Raw genomic sequence first — 12,634 nt, 5'->3', positions numbered from 1 at the left:
GCTGGCCCAGAGGCGTAAGTTCGCTCACTCCACTTCAGCCGCCCATGGTTCACCAGCCCGGATCCCGGGCACAGACCCACATACTGCTCATCAAGCTATACTGTGGTGGTGTCCCACACACAAACTCGAGGAAGATTGGTAGAGATGTTACCCCGGGCCAATGTCACATGGGCCAATCTTCCTCACCAAAAAAAAAAAAAAAAAAAAAAAAGCCACATTCAGGACGAACAGTTGGGCTCCAGTTTTGCTCTCACCACCAGCTCTAGCTGTCCTAAATTTGGGAAACGGACAACGATGAGCCTCTCCTGTGGGGAAGATGACCTGGTTCCTTTAGCAGTGAGCTCTCAGAGCCTTCCTGAGACAGGGAAGAAGCCGAGTGACAGTGGCCTGCTTCCTGGTCTCGGGTCATCACTGACATCCGCCTGACGGAGGATCCTCAACAAACGACCCATAAGAGCAAGCTGTGCATCAGGTTGCTCCTCAAAGACAGAGACAAGATGGTAGAGCGGCCAGGTGGAAAATACACAACCATTTTTATGACTCTGTCACCCATTTGAGAACAGCTTCCAGCTCCATCAGGTGCTGCTTGCCCACCTCCATTGCCTTCTCCTCCAGCACGTCCACTCTCCAGGATGAGAGCATTGGAATCAAGGCATCAGAAGCTCTTCCCTTTGAGATGAAATCCCAGGTCAGAAAGCCATGGTCCTGGAAGGGTTTACCTACCGTGCAAGAGCACTGGGCTGTGACGTTTGACTTTCCATGTCTGTGTGCCCAGGGTGACAGCCCCATGCTCACGTTCCATGAGGTTCCTTCTGTCATTGCCAAGAGGTCTGTGATTCTGATGGTTCATCACCATCGCATGGAGGCAAAGCCGTCCTTCCAGAGGAGGAGTGGGCACTTGAGCTTCCTCCTTTCAGGCGAGACAGCAGCCGGCAGGAGAACAGAGCGGATGCCCCCGCCCGCCGCGTCTCAGGCAGCCGCATTCGGATCACTGCCTTCAGCCTCACAGTCTGCCCAAGCAGATGCTCTCGCACTTGGAATCACAGGGCAGTGACAGTCCCACCTGAGCAGACCACCAGCAGTAACACCAAACCCACAAGCCACTATCGCCAGCCGTCCGCAGCCCCGCTGGCATTCTCGTTCTCCAGCATCTGGGGGAAACATCATCAGAACCGTCGCAGATCGCCTAAAATTTCCATCCAAATCAAGGTTTGCCAGGGAATTTCTCCTGCTCAGCTTTCTCTCTACAGACAGAAAAAGCCCACGGCTTTAGGCAAACTCGTTCGAGTCAATGATTCTGGAACAAACATATTCTCAAACTTGCAAAGGGCAAAAACACAGGGCACAGTGCATCTATCATTCAGACAGAAAAGAATTCTCTCCAGACTGCAAAATCTAGAATGTCTTGACCTTGCCAGAAAAATCCGACACCCTCTCCTGAGGCGGAATAGGAGCTGTTTGACCAGAAATGGCGTAATTGCTTTCTCTGAAAAACACATAAACAAAACCACGAGCGCGGCCAGAGGGCAGCGAGGCAATGGAATTGCCCGGTGATTTCTGAGAAGGGCCCCAGCCCCTGGGATCAGGGACGAGGGGAAAGACCTGCCCTGGAGATTTACACCCTTCCATCTGAATGTCCTCGGAGGGAGAAAGACCAAGCGCCAACAGCTGACAGACAGGTGTGCCACTTCGTCCCCAAACTTGTGTCCTTCGTACACGTGCTCTGTTGGACAATATTTATTGTATTGGAAGCTAGTTCAGCACCCGGGCCAGTCACCATGGGGGCATAAAGATGCCACAAGCCCTCCCCTCCAAGGGTTTACAAAGAGGTGGGTGGACAGAGGGCGCTGTTGCCCCGTCCCCAGGCCTGTTCCCCCGTCCCCAGTGCCTCGGCGGAAACAGGTGTGGCCAGCAAGGTAAGGAGCCATCCGATAGAGAGGAGGGAACTATTCCTGTGTCTTTAGGAAGGTCTTTAGGGAGGATCAATCATTTTACATAAGTTTTCTGAGGGATTAAAGCGTTTTATAAGCCATGGAAGAAACGGGAACCAAGAGAGAAAGTATATCCATTTCATGGGGAACTAGGATTCATGGTTCTTGACCACCAAGAATACGATAGGGAAGAAGTGTAGTTGGTTTTATTACCACTTTCACACACAAAAAAGTCACTTTATGGATTCCAAATATGACTCTGTTGTTCAGCCTATTGTCAGCAGTTCATAAAAACAATGACACCGTTATAATCTGTGGCTCCAAGCGAGTTAAACAGTTCAACCGCTTAGCTGCCTGATCTGCGTTTCCTGTGAGTGCCGCAAATCAGAGATTTCTCTCGGGGAAACAAGAAGGCGAAATGCCGATTCCATTACACCCTCAATCCCAGGGCCACTGGTGAGACCGCCTGAGTGAATGTGTGCTTAATGCCAACTGTGGATACACGGAATTCTGCAGTGTTTAACCTGTAAGTTAAAGGACTAAGTGTCAAAGACATGTTGGTTTGTTGAGGGCTGGCTGGGTGGTGGTTTGAACCACATGAACAAATAGAATAACATAGACAATACAATCCGCTCGTGTCCAGGCATAACTCTTCCAATGAAAGTGGGAGCCGACTAGCCCCTGGTTTTAATTACATAGAGCTGCGTCCTTTAAAAGGATAACGAAATTGGAAAGTCTCATCTCATTAACTAGACTCGCATTTATTGTATCTAACTATCAGTATTTACCAAAATAAATAGGGACTGGTTAGTTTCCAGTGAAGGACAGCAATTGCGGCTTCTCTAATCCTCTAAATATTAACTGACATCACTAACTGACTCCATCAACAGGTGCATTTTCCTCATATATGAGCACATTTTTATTTCTAGCTCATCATAGCTTCACCGCTTAACATAAGGTAAGTCCACAAACTTGGAAAAAATAAACAAAATAAGCCCACCATTTTTTAAACTCCCTTCTCCTCCCTTACCCCATGGCTAGCCCGTGAATGTCTCCACCTGCTGCTGAGTTTCAGGTTTGGAACCTCAGCCCCTCATCCCACACGGAGACCACAGGAATCTCGCGTGGCATCGCCGTCCAGAGCCTCGAGCCCTGGCCTGGAAGTGTGGCGGCCAAGAGCACATCCCTTCATTCCGTTGAGTGTCCATTTCCACATCTGGGCAGTGGGGTGGTCACTTCAGGTGTGCTGAGCAGCATTCTCGGTCTATGAGCGGTGGGGGTGAAAATAAGAACGTGAACACCCCATGTTTTCAAAGCAAGTAGGATGGCCTTCTGTGCTCCTTTTTTACATTGGATCCTTTGGGGCCATACACAGAAATGTGCATTCCTAGAACCTAGATGACTTACTTGATTAAGAAAGTGCCAAAAAGAAAACTGTCACTGCTCTGAGCCACTGGCTGTCACTCCCTGGACATCTCTGAGACAATCAACAGAGAGGTGACTTTCTACCGTGTCCTTCTGAAATGATGGCAGGGACCGTCTCCCAGAGTAAGGCGGGCGGCTTGCGGCCTCCGCCATCTCCGGCTTCCCTTCATGGGATGAGACGTTGCTAAAGTCCATGACCAAGGCTGATGGCCAGACTGGGAGCACTTGGAGGTCTCTGTAGTAACAGACCCAGGGCCAGCGGTGGGTTGAGCTGGAGAAAGCTGGTGAGAGGGACACCTCCACTGGTGACCTCCATGACAAAGCTCAATTTCAAGTTTATCAAAGGTTTCCAAATGACAACTCCACCCAGAGCTCACCACTGCTCTCCAACATGCAGGAAAGATGGAGCAGACACTACCAACTAGATACTACTGTATTTGAAGCCCCGATTTCCTCAAAACTAGCACACAGTAAAATAGAGTAAAAGTGGAGGAACAAAATGTACTTTTTGTTGATATGTGTATCCGGAGGAAGCCAAGGATATTTAACGATATTAAAAAAGATGTTGTAATATTGCACTGCACCTCAAGTCATCGCATCATTATGAACGCTCTTCATCTTAGGGGCAGAGTGCAGGTGTGCGAGACTTCGGAGTTTGGGTTTTAAAATACCAGACAGAGAGTTGGTCCTATAACACGCTTCTAGTCTACTTTGTAGCCACTAGAAGCCGTCAGTCCGCACCTGGGCAATCTTCCAGTTCGTTCTTTCATGCTTATGTATCTAGTCATTTATCATTATTCTCTTGGCTCCTCCTTTGCCCCCATCCAATATCACTCATCCAGTAAAGAAAACAAAGAAGAGTAACGCCTGGGCAGTGAGAGGAAGGGACTCAAGTCTCCTTTGGGCCACGCCTGGTCCCACAGGGAGCAGACAGCTGTGCCCCAGATCCAGCCCCGGCGAGAGGTGAACACTCAGAGGCGGGACACACCCCAGAACCATGGATTCACTAGGATTTTATTCACTGACATTATGATGGTGGGTTCAGGGAGGAGTTTAAATTCCTCAGATAAAAAATAAAGCAGGAGCTAGAACTCTTTTTTTTTTTCCCTAACCACAAAACCTCAGGCACAGAGGATATTAACTTTTTCAAGATACAGAGTTTCCTTCTGAGAGGGAATAACTCCACCAATTTGTCTCTAATCCAATGCAAATGCAGATGATGGCGCAGACAAATGCCTCTTCCTATTTTCATAAAACAGCCACGACATTCAAAGGAATGGATCTTTATCCCATTTGATGACCATTGATCTTCAAGCCTGTCAGGCGAAAACTAATCTCCTGTTATTACTTGCAAGTTTAAGAACTCTCAGCTTTCCAGCAAATTGGAAAATAGTTTAAAATCCCTTCATGTCCGGAGAGGGAAGGAGGCAGCAACCCAGAGCCAGGTGCACGCGCTCCCCCTGCTGGGGAAGGACATTATCACATATGGAGGGAGAGTAATCATAATTTTCCAAAACCAGTACAATGCAACAGGCTGATGGAAAGAGCAATTTACTTTAAAAATTAACGAAATGGTTGTCCTTTATCCCATGGACTTCATCCAATGGTGCTTAAAACTTTTCAACATAATGTTGTTTTATTTGCCATCAAGAAGTTTGTTGTTGCTTTATTAATCATGATGCAGTAAAAGAGGACTGTGACAGTGACACCTAACGTTGTGGTGGCACCGTGGTCCCGGTTCAGGGCGCCTGCACATCCCTCTTTACGTACGCGTAAAGCCAGGTCTGAACACGTGCTCATCAGAATGGGAGCAAAGCTCCTCCCTAAGGGGCAGAATTTCTTCTACGCTCTTTTTTCATTTGATTTGACATCTTTATAACGAGTATGTATTATTTTTCTAAACCATCGAAAAGCTTCCATTTAAAAAATATTAGGTTAATTTTTTCAAATTTTGCCTGTCCCAAATATCCAGCCCCACCTACTTTGGAGCTACCCTGCCGAACTGTCTTCGCCTCACGTACGGGCCGGTGGACGCATGCTGGGTTGCGGCATCTCGGGCCCCTTCGTTTTCCAATGGCTCGCGCTGGGACAGGAGATGGCTGCCCCTCCGTCTAGTTCTTATTTTATCGTGCGTCTGACCTTCGAATTCCTCCTCGGCCCTCCAGTACCCACCAAGGAAGTGAGGGATGTGGGACAGGATGGTCATGGACAAGGAGACACCAATCTCGGCAAAGAACTGGGAAATGTTGACAACTTTGGTTTTTTTAAAAAAAACCTTAGTGACTACAGTTAAAAAATGCTTCATTAGATAATTACCAAATGCAGGTCTTAAAAACAAACTAAGCAATAAAACTCCTTCCTTTGCTGGGGAGCCCGCGGCCACTGGGTCTCCTTGAAGGGACCTGATGCATCACAAGCATTCCTGGGGCAGTGGCTGAGGACTACAGAGCGACTGAAGGGAGGAAACTGAGTCAAGTGGCTGGCCCCAGGCTCCGAGGGTCTCAGCAGGGGACGCTCCCTTGCTGCTGTCCCTCTCCAGCCGCCTCAGGCCCCTCCAACAGGGACTGGCCCTAGCTGGACTTGATGGCCTGCAAGGTCACCTTGGTGCCTCGCCCGAGAGCCTCACCCCATCTTCCATCATCCCCTCACCTCCTTTTCCTCCTCCTAGTGTTTCCTCCAGGCGTGGCGCTCTCCCCTCTCTCCCATCCTGGGAAACGCGTCACCTTGCTTACTGTGACATATGAGAAATGATAAGGACTCACTCCCCGTAAATTGGAAAATGTAACAAATAAACCAAAATCCACTATTTCTAGAGGACCTCACCAGGCCTGCCCAGGCAAAGACTGGCCCTGCTCTGACCATGAACTGACCGTGAAGCCCCGAGATGTGTTGCACATGCCTGAACAGGGCCTCTTTGCCAGAGCGGGGCTTCACCACCCGGCCGCCCCTGCGGCTGTGTGTGGACTGCTCATTTCATCCCTGCATGCCGGCCTCAGAAGAGCATCAGTGTCTGGACGTGTGTTGGAATTCGTTCAGAGAATAAAGGGATGCACTGCCAGTTTCCTTTAAGGCTGTTGAGGGGAGGAGAGTTGAAGTCTGGGCATCCCCTTTCAGTTCTGGGAGGCGAGACTAGATCAATCGTCACAGGGTCTGGGTCAGACCAGGCGACCCAGCTCAGTGGCCAGAAAGTGGAAGCAACCTCAGTGGCCATCAAAAGATGAATGGTTTGTGCGTGCAATGGAATATGACTCGTCCTTAGGAAGGAAGGACATTCTGACACCTGCTGCAATGTGGATGCACTCGGAGAACCTGCCGAGTGAAAGACGCCAGTCCCAACACAACAAATGCCGCATGATTCCGCCGTATGGGGCACGGGGAGTAGTCAGAGCCACAGGGACAGAAAGCAGAATGGGAGTTGCCAAGACGGGGAGGGGAAGCAAGGTGGGGAGTTAGCGTTTCATGGCTGCAGTGTTTCAGTTTGGGAAGATGAGAAAGTTCCAGAAATGGATGGTGATGATGGCTGCATATCAGTGTGAATTTATTTAATGTCGCCGAACTGTACTCTTAAAAATGGCTGAAACGGTCAATTTTAGGTTATGTATGTTTTACTACAACAACAACAAGTTTTTCAAGGGGGACTTTCTAAAGCGCCCGCCCCTCCCCCTCCCTGTGGGAGGGCATCATCGCCATGACGACTGAGGCGTGTCTTTGCTCTTCTTCCTGTCCTCGCCACAAAAGCTCCTTAGTGATGCACAAATAGAGAGATGAAGCACCAGGCCCAGGCTTGGGAGATGCCCTGAGACAGGAACCTCACTGGGGAACTGTGTTTCTCGCCTTGGCCTCTCTTCAGAGGCGGCCTCTTCCTCATAGTTTAGAGCTGAAATCCTCTCTGTGGATCTCCATTTCAATCTGGCCGCTTCACACCTGAGGACACAAAAGCCCTAACATGCACTGTGGAGGCTCAGATCACGTGGGTTCTGGCCCCAGGACCAGCCTTGGGCCTCCCAGTGGGCACTCTCTCAAGGGGCCACAGCAGAAAGAGAATTTCTTTGTTCCTTCACCCGTTTATGTTTGTGGAGCTCCACTGTGGGGGTTGAACTGTCAGAAGCTTTGGGGATCACATAGAAATTTTTCTTTTTTCCTCCAAAGTATTAAAATCCAGCAGGAGAGGTAAGATGCTTATAGGAAACTAAAGTGGACAGGTGGATGCAGAATGAGGTGGTACAGCCTAAAGGTGCTGTATTGTTCAGAAAACAGAGACATTTGGAAAGCAAAGACATTCTGAGCAAAGGTACCCATGTGAGCAAGAGCTCAGAGATAATGAGATGCTCCTGTCAGAGAGAAGACCAGCAGAACCCCTGCCGAGGGCCCCAGCTGGGAAATCGGTGGAATGATACAATGTTTCCATCATCAACTTTTGGCTACATAGTGATAGGCCACATTAAATGACCTGATTTTATGTTAATTTATAAATTAACATACAGTAAAATTGGCTTGTTTGTGGTATAGTTCTGTGGATTTTGACACGTGTGTAGCTTCATGTAGCTGCCACCCCAGTAAAGACACATCCCTCCCACTTTCCCTTTGTAGTCACCACACCCTTCCCCTCTCTGCACCCCTAACCCTTGTCAACCACTGCTCTGGTCACCCTCACTATAATTTAGTCTTTTGAAGAAGGTCACGTAAACGAGCTCACACAGTATTCAATCCTTTTAGAATGGTGTCTCTCCCTCAGCACAACGCCTCGGAGATGGCTTTGAGCTGTCACATGAATCAAAAGCCTGTTCCTTTTTATTGCCGAGTACTATTCCATTGTATGGATGTACCACAGCCTGTTTATCCCTTCCCTTGTTGACGAACATTCGGGTTGTCTGCAAACTTAGTGATTATGAATTGAGCTGCTATAAACACTCACGTAAGGTTTTAGTGTGATCGTAGGTTTTCATTTAAGATTTAAATTACTTTTCCCTCAAAAGATTGGCAACCAATATATTCATTACAACAATTACTTCTAAAAGTATATAATTTTGCTCTTATCATTCAAAGCAGGAAGTGGGATGTCTGGGTCATATGGTAAGTATACAGTTAATTTTACAGGAAGCTGCCAAGTTGTTCTACAGGTCACTGTACCATTTTGCATTCCTACCAGCAATACCGAGAGCTCCAGTTGCACCACATCCTAGTCAACACTTAGTATTGTCAGTACTTTTTGTTTTAGCCATTCTGACAGGTGTGTGGTGGTATCTCCTTGTGGTTTTGACTTGCATCTTCTTAATGGCTAATGATGCTCAGCATCTTTCCATGTGGTTACTGGCCTTCTGCTCTTCCTCTTGGATGAAGTGTTTATTCAGTGTTTTGTCCATTTTTTAACCAGGTTGTTTGTTTCTTTACCATTGAGTTTTGAGAGTTCTTACATATTCTGGTTTCAAGACCTTTATCACATATGTGATTTGCAAATATTTTTCTGTCTCACTTATCTTTCAATTCTCTTAACAGCGTCTTTTGCAAAACAAAAGTCTTCAATATTCATCAAGTCCAATTTATCAATTTTTTCTTTTATGATCATACTTTTGGTGTCAGGTCTGTGAACTTGTTGCCTACTGCGAAGTCACGAAGACTTTCTGATATGTTTTCTTCTAAAATTTCATAGTTTTACATTGTAGATAGAGATCTATGATCCATTTTGAGTTAAGTTTTGTATAAGGTGTGACTTTGGGTTGAGATTCATTTTTTTGGATATGGATGCCCGGTAGTTCTAATATCATTTGTTGAAAAGACAATCCTTTCTCCACTGAATTGTCTTTGCAGCTTTGTCAAAAATCAATTGATCCTGGGGCTAGCCCAGTGGTGTAGTGATTAAGTTTGTGTGCTCTGCTTCGGCGCCCCAGGGTTCGCAGGTTTGGATCCCAGCTGTGGACCTACACACTGCTCATCAAGCCACGCTGTAGTGGTGTCCCACATACAAAATAGAGGAAGAGTGGCACAGATGTTAGCTCAGGGCCAATCTTCCTCACACACAAAGAAATCAACTGATCCTATCTGCGTGGGTCTATTTCTGGACTCTACAGTGTTCCATCAATCTGTGCGTCTGTCTCTCCTCTAACACCACACTGCCTGGATTACTATAGTTATATAGGAACCTTAAAATCAAGTGATGTGACTTCTCTAACTTTATTCTTCTTTTCCACAGTTTTTGGCTATTTTGGTTCTTTTGCATTTCCATATAGTTTTAGAATCAGTTTGTCTATATCTGAACAAAACCCTGCTGGGGTTTTGATCAGAAGTGCACTAAATCTGTAGATGAGTTTGGGAGCAATTGACATCTTGGCTATGTCGAGTCTTCCATCCATGAACAGATTCTCTTCAATGATTTAAGTCTCCTTAAACCAGCCATTTCTAGTTTTTAGCATAATGATCCTAAACATGTTTTATTAGATTTATACCTAATATTTTGTTCCTTTGATGCTGTTATATATGGTGGTGTCTTTATTTTTTTTTTTTTTTAAGATTTTTTTATTTTTTCCTTTTTCTCCCCAAAGCCCCCTGGTACATAGTTGTATATTCTTCGTTGTGTGTCCATCTAGTTGTGGCATGTGGGACGCTGCCTCAGCGTGGTTTGATGAGCAGTGTCATGTCCGCGCCCAGGATTCGAACCAACGAAACACTGGGCCGCCTGCAGCGGAGCGCACGAACTTAACCGCTCGGCCACGGGGCCAGCCCCTATGGTGGTGTCTTTAAAATGGGTTTTTTTTTAACTGTTCATTGCTATATATAGACATATGATTGACTCAATGCCCTTTTAGTAACAGGCCACAACAACTACAATATAACAATATGGTTATAACTCTGTGACCACATGAAATTATCTGTGCAACCGACAATTTAGAGCCCAAACCTTCTAGTGCAAGTCCTGGTTCGGTCTCTTTCTGAGGCACATATAACAAAGAATTGTGTGACTCCGTGGTAATCACTCTATGTACTTAAGATCTATTCTGTGTGTTAGGCTCTGTCTTAAAAGCGATCTGAACAGTCTCCGTGTCAATTCAGCAACAGTTACTGCTTATCGCGTGCCTGGCTCTGCGCTGAGGGCCACAATGTACCCGCTGCCTTGTTCGTGAACAGTTCTGACACCTGCTTTCACAGCACCACGAGCTCAAATGCAACATACCAGCTTAGTGTTCCTTCAAAGATGTAAATTACTTTTCCCTCAAAAGACTGGTGACCAATATATTCATTACAAACATCACAAAAATACATAATTTGCCTTTTAGCATTTAAAGCAGGAATGCATAATTCACGTGAAACATTATCTACATAATACTTCATCAACTATCTCACAACACAAACAAGTTTTAACAACAGGAGAGCTGCATGATACGACTGGACATTCACTTCTTTAAAAACCTCTGTGCGAAGTTTAAGATATTTTTCTAGTTTAAGCACAGGATGGGTGAACTAAAGGTGCATGATGTTTCTCTGACTCAGAATCCAACGACAGCAAGCAGAAAAATGGCGTGAAAACACCAAGGCACAAAGAAGTTGTACTGAATTTTGAGCTGTTTTAATTATTTCAGGCCATTAGGATGGCATCTTACAGTTAACTTCACCCAGCAGACATGTTAGACACAAAGATATTTGTCTTAAAGTAAGTAATTTGAACAGTTTCCCGGCTCGTCTGTTTTGGTTTTTTATTCTTGGTTTTACACTCACTCTTTCATTGGAGAAGAAGAACATATGTGTTTGGCTCTCCATCACTGAATCTGATTGGTCAGTGAATTCACACGGCATCGGGGATAGACAAGACAACAGGGGGAGAACCAGATTATTTAGGTTCCTGCAACATCAGCGAACAAGGTAGGATAAAGGCCAGGGGTTTCCACAGTCACTGAAACCCTCTAGCTCTTTCCCCTGCTGCTGACATCTTCCAGGGCAAACGCCCAGAGCATCTGCCTCTGCGCCCGCTCTCATGCCCCTGGCGTAACTCCCTCCCCGTGTGCAGCCTCCTCTGGGTGCTGGAAATTAGAAGCTGAGATGCTCCCGGCGCAGGCGCAGCGGAGGAGAGGGCTGCACAGCGTGGAGTCCGCCGTTGCTGCTCCACACTGTGAGGGAGCTTCTGAATGAGCCGGACAGGAAACAGCCCCGTCCAGAGCCCGCCCAGGCCCGCTGGAGAAAGCTCTGCACAGGGGGCGCCTGGAAGAGTAACTAAGACAGAGGGCGAAAGAGGGCATTGCAGGAAACCTTCATACAAAGGCCCGGGGCAGCAAAACCATTGGGAGTCTGAGTACCAGGCACGGTGGAGGGGTCAGGCTCCAGATAGAGGCGCCTGTTCAGAAGTGCTCTCCATGGGCTGGCACTGGGAGGCCCTGGACAGCAATTAGCAAAGGATGGGCCCATCCAGGATTCAGAAGCCTTCCTCTGACCGCAGCATGGAGGACCGGGGGGAGGGGCAGGGAGGACCACGGGGAAACCAGTCAGGAAGCCTCATCTCTAGTTAGGCCCAGAGAAGGAAGGACCTTGGACTTGGGTCAGGGTTAGGGTTAGGATTAGTCACAGGGAAGCAGGAGCCAGCAGTGTGCAATGTACCTTGTTCAAAGGACAAAGAGGTGGCCGGTCCACTCAGGGCAGACACCAGGTCTCAGGAAGTAGAGAAAAGCTGGACGCTCAGGAAGTGTGGCTCTTGGCTCCTCCAGGCCTGAGAGAAGACACGTTTGATGAAGCAGAAACAGGGGGAGGTTGTTGGAGAAGGTTGGAGAAGGTTGGAGAAGGAGGAGAGGATGTCTGGGCTGGAAAGGGAAGAATCCGGGAGGGAGCTAACCCAGCTTCTGTTTTAATGTCCACGGTGGGGGAGGGGAAGGAAGGCAAGGAACACTTTACAGAAAACCTACAAGCTTGTGAGCTGAGCAGACAGGGGAGGTGAAGCAGAGGAAAGAGTCAAGGGGACTGGGGGTTTCAGGCCTGCGGGTTTGAGGGAGGAGGACAGACAGCGGGACAGTCATAAAATTCACAATAACCCCGTCACCCCCTAAATTAAGCCCATTAAGTACTTTAAATTCCTGAGAAGCATGCTTTAGACTTCTTGGTGGCAAAAGTGTCCTCCGAACAGGAAGGGGTCCCTGAGACAACGCGCCCAAAGCTGACGCTGGAGGGAGGTGCTTCCGCGACGTCAGCACGCTTATGTGGCACCTGAGCTAACAACTGTTGCCAATCTTTTTCTTTTTTTCTTTTCTGCTTTATCTTCCCATACCCCCCAACGCCCCCCCCCCCCATAGTTGTATATT

The 12,634-nt window shown here is 47.4% G+C and overlaps 1 protein-coding gene across 14 annotated transcripts in view; it reads left to right on the top strand.

Moving 5' to 3' along the window:
- MBP (myelin basic protein) overlaps window positions 1-12,634 on the top strand; it is a 140,697-nt gene that overhangs the window by 112,813 nt on the left and 15,250 nt on the right. The window lies entirely within an intron of this gene.

Source organism: Equus przewalskii, chromosome 7 (genome assembly GCF_037783145.1).
Source record: "Equus przewalskii isolate Varuska chromosome 7, EquPr2, whole genome shotgun sequence".
Taxonomy (NCBI): Eukaryota; Metazoa; Chordata; class Mammalia; order Perissodactyla; family Equidae; genus Equus; species Equus przewalskii.
This window is presented reverse-complemented; position numbering and strand designations above follow the sequence as displayed.